This window comes from Protopterus annectens, chromosome 3.part1 (assembly GCF_019279795.1).
Source record: "Protopterus annectens isolate FY-2018-M chromosome 3.part1, PAN1.0, whole genome shotgun sequence".
In the NCBI taxonomy this organism is placed as follows: domain Eukaryota; kingdom Metazoa; phylum Chordata; order Ceratodontiformes; family Protopteridae; genus Protopterus; species Protopterus annectens.
This window is the reverse complement of record NC_056732.1, coordinates 1,829,762,788-1,829,781,277: the sequence shown is the minus strand read 5'-3', so window position 1 is coordinate 1,829,781,277 and position 18,490 is coordinate 1,829,762,788.

Here is an 18,490-nt window from a genome sequence, read left to right as displayed (position 1 = left end):
AGACAAAAAAAAATCTTCTGCACTGCATGGCAGTAAAATCCCTACTGGCAACATGTACTGGAAGAACTGTAAATCACAGACTTACCTCTCTATGCCACCTGACAGATTTACAAAGAATCATAAACATAGGTTCATACTAGACTATCTGCCCTTGGGAGCTATTTTAAGCCTAGTCAACTTCCCTTACAAAGGTAAGAATCAAACCCTGTATCTTGTGCCTGTGAGATAAACACATTACCCATTAAACCAACCTACCGCATAAAGATGTGGATACTTCCAGATTTGAACCATCAACGGCATCACCCATGCTAATTTCCCTAGGCCACTGAGCCACACAAGCTGCCAAATGTACATAACCCTGTACATTGAAGAAAGACCTGGTATCTCACACAACCTTATGCTGCCCACCCCCACAGAATGATGCTCATGAGCTCCATCTAACAGAGCACTGAATCCACTCATTACTGTTATATGATAATGATGCGTGGCCTACACTGAGACATAAAGTCAGTTATTTCAGTATGAATCACAGTTTGGCATGAACTACAGATAGCAGTGCAGATGTGTAAGACAGTTAAGGTACGAATCACATTCCAGCAGGATTATGGACTACAGTGTAGATGTGTAAGACAATTAGTTAAGGTACAGCATGTCTTACCAAGTATACACACATTGCTACTTTGTAATGCAGACTGAATCTTAAGTCACTTCCTTACATCAACACTCCGTTTAGTGCTGTTGACCTAGACAGTGCTTCCTGCAGCCAAGCATAGGAGGGTCTAATAGTCATTGATGTGCTAGCCGTTCTTTGCACCATTTGTAAAAATGGGAAGGCATTTTTACACTGATGGGAACTAATTGCCTTACGTCACTGTTCTGTGTAGTACTGTCACCCTAGACAGCACTACCTGGTAGCCCAGAAGGGCATATGGTATACATTGTTGTGGCGGGCACTGTTCAGCTGTATATATAAGGACAGGAAGTCATTTCTTTGCTGCCACAGACAGTGTATTATAAGTGTGCATGAAACATTTATATACCTGCATTGTATGTTTGTGAGTATCAGTGTCCCTTCCTACAAAGTATAAGCCCACCAACAACACAAGATTTGTCACACATTCCATACTTAAAATAAACACACAACCACACAGTATAAACAAGACCAGTCACGTGACAAAAGTAGGCATGAAGCACACAAACATAGCACATATCAGCAAAACAAAACACAACATAAACAAATAATCAAAAGTCATCATAAAACATGAAACACGCCCATTCACAAATACACCACAAACCAATACACACAACTCTGTACCACTTAAAAAGCATACCCAGCATATGCATATGGACCAGAAAAAAAAACATTTAAACCTTTAAATCAGAATGACACACAAACTACAGCACTGATCAGTAAGTATGAGCTCAAATACAAATATAAATGCAAAAAATAAATAAATAAATAATGAAAACACCCCCAAGATAAATAAATCTATATAGTTACCTTTTGACAATAAAATAAAATAAAAGAATAGAAAAAAAAAATTCCAGACACTGTCCTTATAAATCCAACCTCTCAAAAACACCTCCAAAGACAGTCTCATAGCCTGGGACCTACCACAGACCACATCGGACCCCACCGAACCTAAACCTTAAATCTACCAATTCTGTGCCAGAAAGTATATCCGAAAAAATAATTAAAATAAAATAAGAATTAGCCTCCAGAAAGACCCACAGAACCCTCACTAAACGTGGCCCAACACACCAACTATTCAAGAGATTAAACACCCCTCAGGCAATAAAGAAGCAAGAAAATAAATAACTAAAAAATACAAAGTCACCTCACGTTATACTTTTTTCTGTTTGTAAAGCCTAACTATTGCAGTAGTGTCACCCGACAGAAAAAAGAAAAGAAACTAGTACATTACCACAATCCACTGAAATCAGTAGAAAATAAAATTTTACTCAAAAGAAAAAAAAATGACACAGGAAAAAAGTGGCTGATTGGAATATACAAGGGTCTGTTGTTTATTACATGAAACATCCATTACTTTGTGTTTTGAGAATTGAGATTCATGGTGATATGAATCACAGACAATACCCCATTATGCAGGAGGGTGGACATTAGAGACATGAGATAGCGAAAAGAGGTTCTGGGACACGGAGGTATGTGTTATTCAGGAATGACGGAGGTAGAATATAAGGCAGAAGTAAAAATCCACATAAGCAAGGTCAACAGATCAGAGAGGAGGAGATCAGCACACCAGGAACAGGGCAAGAGAACATCCAGAGTTAGGAGCTCCAACATCTGAGGCAGAAGGTGATAGAGTGGTGGAGTGATGCAACATTTTGTCCACCAGACAGAACAGAAGTGGAAGATGAGAAACTGGAGAAGCAAAGGAAAGAATAAGACAAGAGAATGAGGGTAAAACTCATGGGGAATATGAATATGCTAGGAGCAGGTGAAAAGATTCTGACCTCTAGAGTGGAGAGCCAGGAGCTGATGGAAATCTTGGACCACTTGAGTTCTGCCAGCTAGTACTGTACTACAGAGCTATATTTAGCTGACATGGTTCCCTGGACAATTCTTAGATTGGTACTGCCTTCATTAATTCCAAAACTGAAGACCAAAAATAAAGTGAGGAGCAAAGGCAAAAAAATCATTACAGCTGCAGAACTGTAGAAAGCAGCTTCATTTACCTTCTTGTTACTGTTGCCAACATCAAATCACATTCATTGAAATAGCTGTAATATAAATGAAAGCTGGTGTTGAACCCATGCCTGATCGGCAGCTCTACTGAGCTGTTGATTGTGCCCCCAACTCTTCGCACCCAAGGCAGCTGATTTCATTGTTCCACTCTATGTACATTACCACCACAGTGTACCAGAAAGGATAGAATTCTGGGTGCAGTCTTAACTAATTTAGAGGGTGTCACTGACATCCAGGTTAAAGCACCACTGACCAACAGAAATCATGCCACTGTGTGGTTTAGAGTAGTAGAAGGGTAAACATAGAAAAAAGACTAGGGCAATTGTGTGAGACTTTAGAAGGGTGGATTGTGCTGTGCTGGGCAAAGTAGTTAAGGATGAGTTAGGAGACTGGGAGTACATCAAGGAAATTAGAAAGTTATGGGAATGGGTCAGGGATGGAGTAAACAGGGTTCTGGGAATGAGTCAGGGATGGAGTAATCAGGGTTCTAGGAATGAGTCAGGGATGGAGTACTCAGTGACATGGGAATGGGTCAGGGATGGAGTAAACAGGGTTCTGGAAATAAGTCAGGGATGGAATACTCAGTGATATGGGAATGAGTCAAGGATGGAGTAATTAGGGTTCTGGAAATGAGTCAGGGATGGAGTACTCAGTGATATGGGAATGAGTCAGGGATGGAGTAATCAGGGTTCTGGGAATGAGTCAGGGATGGAGTAATCAGGGTTTTGGGAATGAGTCAGGGATGGAGTACTCAGTGATATGGGAATGAGTCAGGGATGGAGTAATCAGGGTTCTGGGAATGAGTCAGGGATGGAGTAATCAGGGTTCTGGGAATGAGTCAGGGATGGAGTACTCAGTGATATGGGAATGAGTCAGGGATGGAGTAATCAGGGTTCTGGGAATGAGTCAGGGATGGAGTACTTAGTGACATGGGAATGGGTCAGGGATGGAGTAAACAGGGTTCTGGGAATGAGTCAGGGTTAGAGAACTCAGTGATATGGGAATGAGTCAGGGATGGAGTACTCAGTGATATGGGAATGGGTCAGGGATGGAGTAATCAGGGTTCTAGGAATGAGTCAGGGATGGAGTACTTAGTGACATGGGAATGGGTCAAGGATGGAGTAATCAGGATTATGGGAATATGTCAACATTGGACCACTCAGGATGAAGCTCTCACGGCTGTGGGAATGGGTCAGGGATAGAGTACTCAGGGATGGGGGAATGGGTCAGGGATGGAGTACTCAGGGATATGGGAATGGGTCAGGGATGAAGTAATCAGGGCTATGGGAATGGGTCAGGGATAGGGTAATCAGGGCTGTGGGAATGTGTTAGGGATGGACCACTCAGGGCTTTTTGAATGGGTCTATGATGGAGCATTCAGGGCTATGGGAAAGGGTCAGGGATGGAGTACTGCGCACTGTGGGAATGGGTCAGGGATGAAATACTCGGGGCTTTAGGAATGGGTTAGGAATGGAGCACTCAGAGCTGTGTGAATGGGTCAGGGGTGGAGTACTCATGGCTATGGGAAGGGGTCAGGGATGGAATAATCAGGGTTATGGCAATAGGTCAGGGATGGAGTAATTAGGACTGTGGGAAGGGGTAAAGGATGGACCACTCAGGGCTGTGGGAATGGGTCAGGGATGGAGTACTTAGTGATATGGGAATGGGTCAGGGATGGAGCAATTGTAGCTGTGGGAATGGGTAAGGGTTGGAGTATTCAGGGTATGGGAATGGGCCAGGGATGGAGTACTCAGGGTTGTGGGGATGGATCAGGGATGGAGCTTTGGGAATGGGTCAGAAATGGAGTACTCAGGGTTATGGGAATGGGTCAGGAATGGAGCACTCAGGACTGTGGGAATGGGCCAGGGATGGAGTACTCAGGGTTTTAGGAATGGATCAGGGATGGAGTAGTCAGGGTTATGGAGAAGAGTATGAGAAAAGAGGCACAGTTAAAAATACAAGACCAGTTGTGCATACATAGATATGTGAGGCTTGGCTTTTATCACTTACCTTTGATTATGTACCCTGTCTGGTTAAATATCTCAAAAGAGACTCCAATCCAAGTATATACATCTGCAAACATATTTATATATTATAGTTCCAAAAGTCCAAAAATAGTAAATAGCAAGAGAGATAAATGGTACAACTGGTGGTGTTGAGACCAATTTATATATTATCTTTAATTCTGAAAGTACTCCTACTTTTCCGTCTGTTGTTGTCCTACTCTTGTGACTTCTACAAACTTATAACCCATCTTTTGATGCCTAATAAAATCAAAAATATATCTTTCTTATTGTGTGGTTTGCTTAAGGAGCACATTGTCATTATATGCGTGACAATGTGAGTCCATAAGTAGCTTTAAAAATTCTCTTGATTCCTGGATTAGGGCAGTTAATACATTCCATAACACCAGAGTATGCATTTTATTTGACCTTTGGTCCACATGCCACTAACCAAAATTACCAGAAAGATCTATGGGATAAGGTGAAGCAATATGACAAGAGGATAAAGAAGCTAGAAATCTTCTCACTTGAAACCAGAAGAGACAGGGGGGCATGATGGTGCACATGATTATGTTGGGTGAACTGGTCATTCTGAACAGGAAGGACAAAGGGGAAGGAAGGGGGAGAGGCAGGAGAGTGCAAGTGCTGTTTCCTGCATGGATCTTTGAAAGCACTTCTTCACAGAGAGGGTTGTGCACCTATAGAATGGACTACCCGAATTGGTGGCGGAGAGGGAATGCAGAGTCATTCAGGAGAGCACAGAAGAAGTGAAAAAGGGTAAAAGGAGAAAATAGAGGTGGAAGAGAAGTGACTGTTAAGGTACTTGAAAGGGCAGACTAGCTGTTCATGATTTTTTGGTTTGGGTAAGTTCACTTTCATGTCACCTGACAGGCTTTGTAGTATCCATACAGAAGTTGCATTTGCAGGCACATTAGGCTATTTAGATCTGGCCTTAGGCCAATTGGACTGATTGGGAGTAATCTGACCCCACACTTCCAGGAGAGCAAAAGTGTCAGTGCATTACTAGCATTTAAGAATACTAGTATTGCATTTGTGATCATAACTGAAGAGCTTAAGCAATTTAATGCAGTTAGGAGAAAGCTTTTTTTTGTAAAACATACAGTTTAATACATATTAGCTATAAAAACTGTTTCAAAGGTAAATAAGAACAGCCAGTGGTAAAATACTTTGTAATGGGTATTAAATTATAGCAGTGGTCTTCAAAAATCATTGAAGGCCAAAAAGAGGAGTCTGCTGTTTTACTCAAAGAGAAGTCAACACTGCTAGACTACATGAAGTGAAAGTTTGTCTTTTTCTGCTAACTCAGTGATTTAATCGTTTCTTATACACAGGGAAGTAAATATTGTGGGAAGAAATATCCAGGGAATTGTTATCGCTAAGCTTGTATAAGCCCTAGAGTCGATAGCCTAGTACCAACCTATGAACCTATGAACAAGACCCCATTGCTTTCTTAAGGGCATCAGATGATCTTGGTAGAGCAGAGCTAAATGTGAATCCAAAAAATCATAATGGTGTCCATAAGTCATATCAATGGAGACATTTTATTTATTTATTTATTATGGTTTGTTCACATGATGAACCTACTAGACCTATGGTTTGTTTTATGGGGGCCTGAGATTATATTTATATTGACTAGAATAAATTTGGTTAGGACACAGGGAAGTTCTCTTCCTGTGTTCAGTATGTTCTGTGGAATCATTTATATTCAATCAAACTTCCCCCACATCCAGCAGATGGGAAGCTCAGTTTAATGTATCATCCAGAGGATGGAATCTTAGGACTACATCACCCCCTTATATCAGTATTAGGAAAAAAAATGAATCCACGCACCTGATCTGAGAATAGAACCCACAATATTCTAATCTGTCAGTATTAAAGGCATGTATATTCACATGTTAAGCCGCTGAGACTGATTTCGTTTTTTTTTTTTTTTGATAACTGGATTATCCAATTATGTTGTTTTCCATTTTTTTCAGTGCCAGCCAAGGAGGAAAGCTGCAGCGATTTGTACAAAAACTACAATGGCAGTATTACACATTACAGATGTACAAAGGTGTCTGTATTCATAGATGGTGAGAAAGCAGAGAGTGTAAAACTCGTTTCCATAGTTAATACATGTAGACACCGTTAGTACATGTATCACATAGCACACAACAGATTTCTAGAAGTATGTTAAACAGACCTGCACCGCTGTGCATGCTGTACAAGTACTCAGTGTACAACATCTCCTGTCAACACTACATGTGATAGCCTACCTCATTAATTATTCATTAGCACTACCTCTTTCTCCACCCTTAGAGTTTGGGCTTTGAATATTATTAACTAATTTTGCATAGGGTAGGACGCATTCTGTGTTGAATAGGAGGAAGCTGTCAGACCCATTTTTAATCGTGCCTTTCCAGGAAGCTGCAAGGCAGTTTAGCTCAGAAGTTGTTCCTAAGAAGTAGGAATGTGTTTTATTTAACAGACCAGCTGAGTATCTTGACACAAGATCAGATTCATAACCATGAAGTTGGAGGTAAGTGATTTTACAGTGCTGCTACAGGGGTTACTGGAGTTCTGTGCACTGATGTTGTTTGGGATTTTAACTCTACATTATGTATGGTAACTGTCTGTATCCCAGATGCTTGAAATAAGATTAACAAAAATGCTTGGGGTTCTTTCGATATTTACTGTTTCTGATGTATTTTTAGCAGTTCCTTCTGCACAGCAACAAATCTCGAGGTAGGGGTACAGACCACATGTAATTCTGCAACAGGAGGAATTATTGTTCTGGGAGTAGATATGATTTGTGATTTTAATTATACATTCTGTATACACACTGCAGCTGCAGGGGAGATTGTTGTTCTGTGAGTAAATATTTGTGATTTTAGCTATGCATTCTGTATTGTTGCTGCAGGAGAAATTCTTCTGTGAGTAAATATTGTTTGTGATTTTAACTGTACATTCTTAGAGCAGCAGCCTGTAATCTTTTGTAATGATGTTTATTGGTTGTTTTCTTGATAAAATAAATACTAGGCAAGCTTTAAATAATTTATAATAGACCGGTGTAAAAAAAGTAATATTCATCAACTTCATAAACAACCATTTTCACGTATTTAAAACATGAAACCTTAAAACACACATTTCCACTATATACAATATTTACGTGGGATGCCAAAACTATTGTATATAATATATAGCCTTTCAGATTTCGGTTATAAAAATGAAAGGGTTTATAGACATTTAAATGGTGGATGACCATGGTTATAGGTTATCATTAGATCATAACATGCAATCCTGAAGACAGCAGTCACCATTACTGACTGCTGTCTTCATAACATGCAATCCTGAAGACAGCAGTCAGTAATGGTGACTGAAACAGGATCAGAACTGTGAAAGTGGAGACATGGGGCGCTGCACACACAAATACACACACAGCTGCGCTTAGTGTGCAACCCGTGTTCCCGGATTGCTATTGTTTGTGATTGTAGCAGTATATTCTCCACAGTTGCAGTGTATGTTCCTGAGAACAGCAGTCTGTTGTGTTTTGTGTTGGAAAAAATTATTAAAGTGCTATAATTAAAGAATGTGGACCTACAGTGACCTCTGGGGAAAGTGTGATCTGTGGTGAGGTGTCCCTTAATTTTCTGTTTCCATGCAAAACTGTACACGTTCTGATGCTGGATGATGCAAACAGGGCAGTGACTACAAATAAAAAAAAATCTGGACATGCAAACAGCTGTAAAATTGTTTGATTTTGCAGGATGTGATATAAATTTTAAAACATTTAAATAAATTTAAAATCTTAACAAGCACTGTACCTTATCTAGCATGTATGTGTACAAGTGAGTGCTATGTTTCTGTGTTTTGTTAAATTCTGTCAGTGTATAAAGATCTCACCTTACTTTGTGTGTGCAAATAATTTTCCTTGTGTTACTGAACCATAACAGAAGTACAGAATTTGACATCAGACACTAATCATGTCAGACCCATTCTGCTTCTCATTCTGAATGTGGCAGATAGCACAGAGGATTAAGGCTATACACTGTTATTGACCTGTTTCTTGGGGGTTTGATTCCTTCAGCCTCTGTTTGCCCGCTATGTGACTTAGCGAGGGACACGTCACATATCTACTTGGATTAATTAGTTAATAATAAAATAAAAAGTTCATATTACTAATTTTACTTTGATCACAACATTCTTGAGAGTCATTAGTTCTTTACCATGGTTAGTAGGATAGCGTTTGGCACCAAACTTTGTTTAACATGAAAGGTTAAAGAACAGAAGTAAGCAGTACACTTTGGCAAAAGAAATCTTTTTAAATTGTTTGTAAAAGTAACACTGAAAAAATAATATAAAATGTGAGCTATCTTTGAAAGTTAATGGAAACTGATGCAGGTACTGCAATGATGAGGTTACATTTGCTGACGTTAAGGCATTTTTTTAATGATGTAGCTGTTTCCTACTTAAATGGTGATAGGGAATTTTCATGTACTAATGTATACTTTAAAAGTTATTATGTGTAAATGTGAAGGTGATACATGTTAATATTCATAGGTTCATAGGAGGTTACTAGGCTAATGGCCCTAGGGCGTTTACAGGCCTAGCCATGTAATACCTGTGTTCCCTAATTGACTGTTGTTAGATGGTTTGATTGTCTGCAGACCGATTTTTGTGATCAGCACCAGCTGCCTCTGTCCATGAGTGACATAGGTGCCACCCCAGGGGTGAATTTACGGTCGCCCATCCATTTGTTCAGGTTGCACTTGAATAAGGTCATTGAGGAGCTCTGCTTAACATGAACTGGGAGTTTATTCGAGAGTGGCGGCAGTCTGTGAGAGACATGTCTGTCTGTCCAGTATGTTTTGTTTAAGTCACAGGCTAGGTTGATATCTCCGGAGTGAGTGACTCTTGTCCCATTTGATCTGTAGATGTGCAGCATTTCCATTAGGGCAGGGTCATAGACTGCTCTGTAGACCAGGCGTAGGTCACCTCTCAGCAGCCTGTATGACACAGAGTATAATGACGGGGTTTTCAGTCTTTCCATGTAGGTCATATTTTGGAATCTCTGAATTCTCTTGGTCAGAAACCTCTGTGGTCTCTCTAGCTGCTACAAGTATCTGGTGAGGTACATTCAGAAGGGAGTGCTGTTTTCTATTACTGGTCTGATGAGGGTGGAGTACAGAGGGGTTATAACATCCTTGGTCTTGCATGTGATGCACTTACTTATGAGGTGTGCAACATTAAAAGGCTTTCCTTACCACTGTGGATACATGTTGATCGAAGTTTAGACGGCTGTCAGCTTGTGCTCCCAAATCATGCATCACTGGGTTTGAGCTTAGGGGTGTGCTGCCTGTATTATAATTTCAGAGGTTACCCCTTTGCTAAAGGTGACAATGATGCACTTTTTAGTTTTAGAACTTGTCTTTGAGATCAATCATTTGTCTGTGTTAACCCCTCCTATAATATGCTAATATCTTTATGGGACTCATTGACTGCTCCCAGTTTAAAATCATCTGTGAACTTCATAAGACACAGGCCATCTAATTTCACCTGGACTTCTGGGAAATAGATTCCAAACAGTAGAGGGCCCAGCACTGAACCTTGTGGTACCCCACTGGTAACTGTTGTACTGGCAGAAGTGAAATCCCTGACTTTGATAGTATGTGTTCATCTGTGAGCCAGTTGGCTAACCATGTAGTGACATATGGGTTAATCCCCAGCTGGGAGAGTTTCTCAATGATACTTAAGTGGGGGATTGTGTCAAAAGCCTTGGCTAAGTGAAGATAGGTGGTATGTGCTGCTTTTCCTTCATACAGAGCTTTGGTGACATTCTAGAAGAAGTCCAACAGCTTACGTAAGCATGGTCTACCCCTAATAAAGCTAAACTGGGTCAGGTCGAGAGTTTGAATGTCTGACCACATGGTAGCTAAACATCTGTCTTAAAAGATTGTGAATGATATGTTTATAGATAATGTATTGTTAACTGGCTCCCATCAAAATTTTTGATTAGTAACTGTCACTTACTCAGCACTTTGATTTTGAACTTGTGCTATCAGTCAGGATGCAGTAAAGACCTTTCCTATTTGGTAAACACTTTCAAATATTCAGACACAAGAAAAACCCATATCTCATCCTATCAAGTTTACTTTTGTTTTGTGCCAAAGTTATGTTATGAGAGAAGAAATGTTTGTCATTTACCATCTTGATTGCTAGCTGTAACCTGAAATGGTTGAGTTTACTCTTAACTCCTTATCCCAGGGTGCAGGGGTGGAGCAGAGCCCAGCTGTATCCTTAGCAGTTACTGTTACTCAGCTTCTCTGTAAAACATGGATTTGTTATTAGGAATGATTATGCAGTATTCAGGGTTCATGCATTAGTGTGCAGGTCAGGCAGCACTATGACTGTTAGTGGTGGATTTGTAAATATCTATCAGACTCTAATGTGTAATGGAGAACTGAGCTGTACAGTGGTTCCTTATGTTATACTCTAAGGATTAACTAAGCTGTGCACTAGTTCCTTATCTTATCCTGTAAGGGTTAACTGAGCTGTACACTGGTTCCTTTTGTTATACTGTAAGGGAGAACTGAGCTGTACACTGGTTCCACATGTTATACTGTAAAGGAAAACTGAGCTGTACACTGGTTCCACATGTTATATTGTAAGGGAGAACTGAGCTGTACACTGGTTTCACATGTTATACTGCAAGGGAGAACTGAGCTGTACACTGGTTCCTTACACTAGGGTGTAACAGCAGAGCTGTACTCTGGTTCTTGATGTTAGGTTGTAAGGGAGAACAGGGCTGTACTCTGGTTGCTGATGTTAAGAGTGTGAGGGAGAACAGAACTATACACTGGTTCCTTGTGCTAGGCTGTAAGGGACGGCAGAGCTGTACTTTGGTCCTCATGATAGGGTATAATGGAAAACAGAGCTAGTTCCACATGGTACGGTAGAATGGAAAACAGAGATGTATTCTGGTTTGTCATATTAGGTTGTAAGGAAGAACAGAATTGTATTCTAGATGCATGCACATGGCTATAAAGGAGGACAAGGCTGCCCTGTGGTTCTATACACTAATCTGTAAAGGAGATCAGTGATGTACTCAAACAATACTGAGTGAGAAAGAAGTGAGTTACTCTGATATCAAATACTAGGTTGTGAGGGGAAAACAGAACTATATTCTGGTCCGCAAACTAAAGGTTAGGAAGAGGAAAGCTTGGACTGTTGTTCACAAACAACGTGTTGTAATGGGAGAACAGAGCATAGTGGATGATACAGATGTACGTTGATTCTCCACACAAAGTGTTAAGGGTGATAAGAGCTGTACTGAATTTCCATAAAGTAGGTTGTAAGGGAAGGCAGAGCTAGACTCTACTTCTAGCATACACAAGGATGTGAAACAGGATAGAGCTGGACTTTGTTTATGTACACTACAGTGGGTGTAATGGAGGACAGAACTGGACTCTGCTTTAATATATTAGGGTTTAGGGCAGAACAGGTCTATATCTGGGTTTTATGTAATATTGTGTAAGGGAACAAAGTTATAATCAGCTTTTGTACACTGAGGCACACCCTGTTTAATACACTAAGGTATAAGGGAAAACAGAGGTGCATTCTGGTTCCCCAAGCTATGGCATATCAGCACTGATGCACACCCTGTCTAATACACTAAGGTATAAGGGAAAACAGAGCTGTATTCAGGTTCCCTAAGCTATGTCATATCAGCATTGAGGGACAACCTGTTTAATACACTAAGGTATAAGGGATAACAGAGGTGCATTCTGGTTTCCCAAGTTATGGCATATAAGCACTGAGGCACACCCTGTTTAATACACTAAGGTATAAGGGAAAATAGAGGTGTATTCTGGTTCCCCAAGCTATGTCATATCAGCACTAAGACACACTCTGTTTAATACACTAAGGTATAAGGGAAAACAGAGCTGTATTCAGGTTCCCTAAGCTATGGCATATCAGCACTGAGGGACACCCTGTTTAATACACTAAGGTATAAGGGAAAACAGAGTTGTATTCTGGTTCCCCATGCTATGGCAAATCAACATTGAGGCACACTCTGTTTAATATACTAAGGTATAAGGGAAAACAGAGCTGTATTCTGGTTCCCCAAGCTGTGGCATATCAGCACTGAGGGACACCCTGTTTAATACACTAAGGTATAAGGGAAAACAGAGTTGTATTCTGGTTCCCCGTGCTATGGCAAATCAACACTGAGGCACACTCTGTTTAATATACTAAGGTATAAGGGAAAACAGAGCTGTATTCTGGTTCCCCAAGCTATGGCGTATCAGCACTGAGGGACACCCTGTTTAATACACTAAGGTATAAGGGAAAACAGAGTTGTATTCTGGTTTCCCAAGTTATGGCATATAAGCACTGAGGCACACCCTGTTTAATACACTAAGGTATAAGGGAAAATAGAGGTATATTCTGGTTCCCCAAGCTATGTCATATCAGCACCGAGACACACTGTGTTTAATACACTAAGGTATAAGGGAAAACAGAGCTGTATTCTGGTTCCCCAAGCTATGGCATATCAGCACTGAGGGACACCCTGTTTAATACACTAAGGTATAAGGGAAAACAGAGTTGTATTCTGGTTCCCCATGCTATGGCAAATCAACACTGAGGCACACTCTGTTTAATATACTAAGGTATAAGGGAAAACAGAGCTCTATTCTGGTTCCCCAAGCTGTGGCATATCAGCACTGAGGGACACCCTGTTTAATACACTAAGGTATAAGGGAAAACAGAGTTGTATTCTGGTTCCCCATGCTATGGCAAATCAACACTGAGACACACTCTGTTTAATATACTAAGGTATAAGGGAAAACAGAGCTGTATTCTGGTTCCCCAAGCTATGGCGTATCAGCACTAAGTGGCACCCTGTTTAATACACTAAGGTATAAGGGAAAACAGAGGTGCATTCTGGTTTCCCAAGTTATGGCATATAAGCACTGAGGCACACCCTGTTTAATACACTAATGTATAAGGGAAAATAGAGGTGCATTCTGGTTCCCCAAGCTATGTCATATCAGTACTGAGACACACTCTGTTTAATACACTAAGGTATAAGGGAAAACAGAGCTGTATTCAGGTTCCCTAAGCTATGGCATATCAGCACTGAGGGACACCATGTTTAATACACTAAGGTATAAGGGAAAACAGAGTTGTATTCTGGTTCCCCATGCTATGGCAAATCAACACTGAGGCACACTCTGTTTAATATACTAAGGTATAAGGGAAAACAGAGCTGTATTCTGGTTCCCCAAGCTATGGCATATCAGCACTGAGGCACACCCTGTTTAATAAACTAAGGTATAAGGGAAAACAGAGCTGTATTCTGGTCCCCCAAGCTATGGCATATCAGCACTGAGGCACACTCTGTTTAATACACTAAGTTAAAAGGGAAAACAGAGCTGTATTCAGGTTCCCCAAGCTATGGCATACCAGCACTGAGGCACACTCTGTTTAATACACTAAGGTATAAGGGAAAACAGAGATGCAGTCTGGTTCCCCAAGCTATGGCATATCAGCACTGAGGCACACCCTGTTTAATACACAAAGGTATAAGGGAAAACAGAGCTGTATTCTGGTTCCCATATCAGCACTGAGGCACACCCTGTTTAATTCACTAAGGTAAAAGGGAAAACAGAGCTGTATTCTGGTTCCCCAAGCTATGGCATACCAGCACTGAAGCACACCCTGTTTAATACAGTAAGGGATAAGGGAAAACACAGTTGCATTCTGGTTCCCCAAACTGTGGCACACCCTGTTTAAAACCCTAAGGTATAAGGGAAAGCAGAGCTGTATTCTGGTTCTGCAAGCTATGGCATACCAGCACTGAGGCACACTCTGTTTAATACTCTAAGGTATAAAGGAAAACAGAGCTGTATTCTGGAAAACAGAGCTGTATTCTGGTTCCCCAAGCTATGGCATATCAGCACTGAGGCACACCCTGTTTAATACACTAAGGTATAAGGGAAAACAGTGCTGTATTCTGGTTCCCCAAACTGTAGCATATCAGCACTGAGGCACGCTCTGTTTAATACACTAAGGGATAAGGGAAACCAGAGCTGTATTCTGGTTCCCATACCAGCGCTGAGGCACACTCTGTTTAATACACTAAGGGATAAGGGAAAACAGAGCTGTATTCAGGTTCCCCAAGCTATGGCATATCAGCACTGAGGCACACTCTGTTTAATACACTAAGGTATAAGGGAAAACAGCATTGTATTCTGGTTCCCCAAGCTATGTCATATCAGCACTGAGGCACACCCTGTTTAATACACTAAGGTATAAGTGAAAACAGAGCTGTATTCTGTTTCCCCAAGCTATGGCATATCAACACTGAGGCACACTCTGTTTAATACACTAAGGTATAAGGGAAAACAGAGCTGTATTCTGGTTCCCCAAGCTATGACATATCAGCACTGAGGCACACTCTGTTTAATACACTAAGGTATAAGGGAAAACAGCGTTGTATTCTGGTTCCCCAAGCTATGTCATATCAGCACTGAGGCACACCCTGTTCAATACACTAAGATATAAGTGAAAACAAAGCTTTATTCTGATTCCCCAAGCTATGGCATATCAACACTGAGGCACACTCTGTTTAATACACTAAGGTATAAGGGAAAACAGCACTGTATTCAGGTTCCCCAATCTATGGCATATCAGCACTGAGGCACACCCTGTTTAATACACTAAGGGATAAGGGAAAACAGAGATGCATTTTGGTTCCCCAAGCTATGGTATATCAAAACAGAAGTGGATTCTGTTTTTAAAGTTAAGTTGCGAGTGTGAGTACATCTATACTCTACTTTTCATACCTTTGGGAGTAAGACAGAGCAGAACTGCACTGCACTTTCTTACACTATGGTGTACGAGAGAATACAGGTGTATGGCACTTCCACAAACTGGCATATAAGGGAAGGCAGAGCTGTAGTCTGGTTCCATACCTGAGGGTGAACAGCACTGTACTCTGCCTTCATATACTGAAGTATGGGGGAATATACTTATATTTGGGTTCTTTGCACTAATATGAAAGGGAAACTAGAGCTGTACTTTGTTTTGTCATACTAAGGTGTAACAAATAACAGCTGCCATTCAATGGAGTGTAATGGAGGAGCCCAGTTGAGGGTGTATGGGAGATCAGAGATGTAGACCAGTTCCATACACGTTTATATGTAAGGGATAACAAACTTGTGTTTTACTTTCACACGTATCTAGGTTATAAGAGAGTACAGAAATGGACTATGTTTCTGTATGCATGGCCATATTCGAGAACAGAGCTGTACTCTAGTTTCATGCCCTAGATTTTAAGGAAAAAGAGAGGTATAGGGTGTTCTCATGTTCTCTTACACCAGTGCTTACTGTCAAACAAAGTTGTACTTTTTAATACATTAGGTTGTAAGGGAGAACACAGTTCTACACCAGTTTTGTAAATCTGTGTATTGGAAGAACAAGACTATATTCTTCTTTCATACATTAAGTTATAGGGGAGAACAGAGATCTGTATACTGTCATAAGACAGAACAGAGCTGTATTGCTCTTTCATGTACTAGTGTGTAAGGGAGATTAATGTCATATTCTGCTTTCATATGCTAAACTACAGAGGAGAACAGAGCTGGACTCTGTGATTCTAGTTACTAGGTATATTAGTAATAATAATACCTATTTGTTAACTAGGTTGGGCCCACTGGACACACAGTCCCTTTTCAGGGATGACACAGAAGCAGTGTCTGGTTAAGTGGTTTGCTTGAGGTCACACAGTAGGTAAATGAGACCTGAGGGAATCAAACCCTGTACCACAGGAACCACAACTCCCTGCCTTAACCCTCTATGACACATTTCTCACAGTAAGTGAACATACTTGACTGTGTTTTCATGTAATGTGTTGCAGGGGATTAGTTGTGCTATTTTCGGTAATGTCTGATCTGCACTCTGCTTCCAAACACTAGGGCTAGGCTGTTGTGAGATATATTTATTGCAAACAATGGATTTCTGTTTCACTTCTTATAGCTGATGCAAAATTTAACATGTACATCACTGGCGGTGACTTAAAAAAATGTTCGTCTTTCATGTACACATGGGATGAACTTTTTTGGAGGTACTGTTTTATGATCCAGCCTGCTGTAGTTCTCCTCATCTTAGCAATCAGAAGGTTTAACTTTTCTTTCAGGAAACAGGATGCCAGTGTGACATAGTCCCACAGCGAAACCCAACGGTCTTTGTAACAGGGATTGAACAGCTGCTACAGTAAGGTGTCGTTCTCAGTGCCCACTTAGGGTTGGTTTTGTACCATGCTTTTCCTGTCCTCTGACAGTGGACAGGGCACTGCCTAAGTAGATCCTGCAGTACCGTGGTACAAGAACATCCAACCCACCTTCAGTGTGCTCATAGATACTCATCACAGTACTTCATGAGCCCAGATATTCACATTCAACTTCTAAGCTTTCTAGTTCACAACCAAATCCTTTCATCCACACAACATGGGTTTAGACCAGGCCATAGTATTACAACAGCTCTCATATCCTTCATGGACACAATTAACCGGGCTTGAGATGCAGGTAAAATTGTATCCTCCCTATTCCTAGATCTTTCAAAGGATTTCGATACAGTCTCCCACCCTCTACTTCTTAAACAGCTTTCTAAACTAAACATTTCCGCTCCTTCTCTAAACTGGTTTTCTCGTTACTTAACAAATAAACAGCAGGCTACCAAAAGGCAGCTTTCTCATGCTCCATACCTAAATGCACCTAGAGGGGCTCCCCAAGGATCTGTACTAGGACCACTTCTGTTCAGTATTTTCATCAACTTTCACTCCTCACTTCATCATGGATCACTAATTCAATACGCAGACGACTCTGCTATCATATGCTCTGCCAACTCCATATCTGAACTCCAAAAAATAACCTAAACTGCCCTTACCTCTATTGAAACCTGGATGACCAATAACCATCTATCCCTTAACCCTAACAAAACCAAGCTCATACTATTCACCCCTAAGAAAACACCCCTAAACAAGGCACATTTCACTATACACTCCCAAAACAATACAACTATTGAGGTTGTCACCCATACAAAACTACTAGGTGTAATCTTAGATGAGCTTCTGAAATTTGACCTACATGTTGTGAACAGCATCAGAAAACCCCTAATAAACTAGGAATCATCTACAAGCATAAACACTTCCTTAGCTCCTACGCAAAACAAGCCCTTGCTACAACATACCTACTACCCTCTCTCATATATGGTGCTCCTTTACTTACAAATATTACAAAAAGAAAAATCCGTGGTATCCCTCGAAGTCTCAGAAAAAAAAACAGTATACAACCTATACTGGATCCAAAACAAACCAGGAAGAAACTTTGCAGTGTGGAGGGTGTGGTGTTCACTTCCTGAATTATGTTATGCACTTAGTTCACTTAATACAAATCGAACTGTAAAATATAAATATAAAATACTTGTTCCAAAATAATCAAATAGAAAATAGTAGGTAGTCCACAGCTGAGTTAAAAATGGAACATCCTTTATTGAAACACAAACAAGCTTTGTTCAAAACTTCTCTATGGCAGTACTTACCTGCTGTACGGCAGTACTTATCTACTCTACTGCAATGCACTTGTGCCGAGTCTGCACCACCTTTCAACACATAATTCCCAACTTTGCTATCATTATTGCTTGTCAGAAAAGTCTGGCTACCGTAAAACTAGATACAAATGAATGTATAATATTTTATGTTTATTATCATGTTGAA